Genomic DNA, 2,659 nt, shown 5'->3' with positions numbered 1-2,659 from the left:
AATATAAAAACAGCAGCACAAGAAGGAGGACTGAGAAACAGCTGCTGGATCTTTATGGTTTGTAATCAAAAATAGAATCACGGTCTTTTTTCCCTCATCTTCCATTTGTGGAAGAATTAGGTGTAGGAGTAACATTCAAAGATGTGGACTTCGTTCACAAGCATTTCGTTCATGCATTTCTGAGTGTGAACATAAGATATCGTCTTCGAAAATCAAGGTATGTTTGAGAGAATATGGTGAGCACATACCGGGAACAAATGTTGCAGCCAGCTAAGTTCCTGACAGATGAGCGAGAAGGTGTTTGCTGTGTGAGAAAATGGAAATCTTTTAGCAGTGAATACAACGACTAAAACCTCCCTCAGTAGCTTGTGTCTGTGTATGAAATCACGCAGCCATCGGAGACATTCTCCTTAGAACCTTATGCGAACCCAGAGGCTGTGAGCGGATATCAGTTTTAGAAGATAGAGCATAGAAAAATACAACTTAGTGCACACCCTTCGGCCCTCAATGTTTCGCCACCTGTGAAACCAATCTGAAGCCTATCTAACCAACACTGTTCCATTATCAGTCATATATTTATCCGATCACCATTTAAATGCCCATAAATCTGTCGAGGCTACTACTTTTGCAGGCATGACATTGTGCCCCATTATTGATCGCTGAGTAAAGAAACTACTTCTGATATCTATCCTACAATCTACTGCCACTCAGTTTAATATTACGTCCCCTCGTCCTAGCCGTCTCCACCTCGGTATAAAAGTTCTCACTGCCCGCCCTTTCAAAACCTCTGATCATCTTATTTGCCTCCATTAAGTCACCTCCTTGCCTTCTTCGCTCGAACCAAACCAGCCTCAACTCCCTTAGCCCTTCCTCATAAGAATCTCTCTCCATAATATATGTTAAGGTATGTAAATATGATTTAAAAATCACTGACACATTTAGGCAGATAATATCTATCAGGCCCTGATCATTTTTCAGAGGCGATGAGTCAGCCAGCATCTCAAATAATCAGTATTTGTCGATTGGCATGGTCCAAAGTTGAAAGGGTTGGTGAACGTGGTCCTGTTCACAGGAAAAGGCGATATAGCCCAGAAAACAGTGATGTCGTCAGTGTTCACTGAGTCCGGTGTGTCCCAGTGAATTCATAGACATGGGAATTATAGGAGGTTTAAATAAGAACGGTCTCCAGAGTGGGAGATTCCCAAACTGTTGGAAATGCGAGAGCGCAGATGGCTCAGAGAGACTGGGCCTGAAACAAATTAAAGAGATATAATACATTAGCAGATGCAGTTGGGGTCCCAGAAGTTACCCACATGTAATGATCGATAAGTTTACACGAGAAGAAGTCCCGATGGTACTTCAATAGGTATGTAGTAGATTTTTTCCACTTTGCAGTTCTTGTCTCATTCAATCTCATGTTTCAGTGAATACAATCTTTCCTGATTCTATTTATTAAATGCGTGTGATTACTGTAACTGATTAATTCCTCGAGGAATCGGTGTATGCATAAACACAGAATCCCTTTCATTGACTTTGCTGTGGGTACTGAAAGTGTTCCAGCTTCTGCAGATATCATTCACTGTCATCAAAAATGGTGAAGCCTGCAATTCTGCTCGTGAAAGTAATTTATTACCCGCTACTTATTCTGTAGCCATGCGAGGTGAGTGGATTCCATTTTTAAACAATTTTTTTTCCTGATGGACCTTTTCGTAGATGATTTTGATACGTTTGAAGCGGAGAGTGGGGGGATTTGATTCAGTGTTTCTCACTCCAGAGTTACAGCTACTGTCATTGCTCCACGAGAGGACTTTGTATGTCATTGTCATCTCTCTGTATTGATCCCTATCATCACTCTTCTAGCTAATTCGCATAATGTATCAAGTGAACAAATTCTTTCGTGCCACCATTGCAGAATAACTAACTTGGAGAACTGGCTTGTCTACCTTGCGTTTTAATCACTGGTTTTGCTTCATCTTTCTGGCATGATAATAAGGCTCCTTAATGATTCTGTGTATACCAGGACTGACTTGTTATCCCTTAGATAATGATCCCTGCGCTAGGTGACAAAATATTTCTTGTATGTTGTTCAGCACATGATATAGACTGACATGATCATATTTCATTTGAATCAGGCACTGATACATTATGCACTGCTTTTTTCTCCTGTCTTATAGCGAAATTGGCCACAATTTGGATTCTTCCACAAAGAAAATGCGGTCTTTCTAAATGTATCACTGTTTACATGATAGCCATAGCAACAACAGATCTACTTGTCCTGATCAACAATGTAGTATTCTATCACATCTGCAGTTATCACTTCCCTTTGTCATTTCTGTCGCACACTCATGTTTGCAGAGTCGTTATATATTTGACCGCTGTCACACCCGATTTATGTGTTTGGTGCCTTGGTTCTTTCACACTTGATCGATTTGTTGTGATTTGGTGCCAGAAATTTCAAACAAATTATTGCATCGAAAGGACTGCAATCGCTCTCGTAATAACCATCACAGTTGTGATTGTATTGAAGGAAATTCTGGTTTTAAATGCTTATGAACTTGAGAAAAATATTAACAACGTGCAGTGGAGCTGTTTGTCAAGTGCAGCATTTTTTTCCTCTTCTGCAGGGAGAGGTTATGTCTGGTTTTACAGCGCCTGTGTG

Source organism: Chiloscyllium plagiosum, unplaced genomic scaffold (assembly GCF_037043375.1).
Source record: "Chiloscyllium plagiosum isolate Xiang-an unplaced genomic scaffold, Cpla_swu_hap1 HiC_scaffold_41, whole genome shotgun sequence".
NCBI classification, from domain to species: domain Eukaryota; kingdom Metazoa; phylum Chordata; class Chondrichthyes; order Orectolobiformes; family Hemiscylliidae; genus Chiloscyllium; species Chiloscyllium plagiosum.
This window is presented reverse-complemented; position numbering follows the sequence as displayed.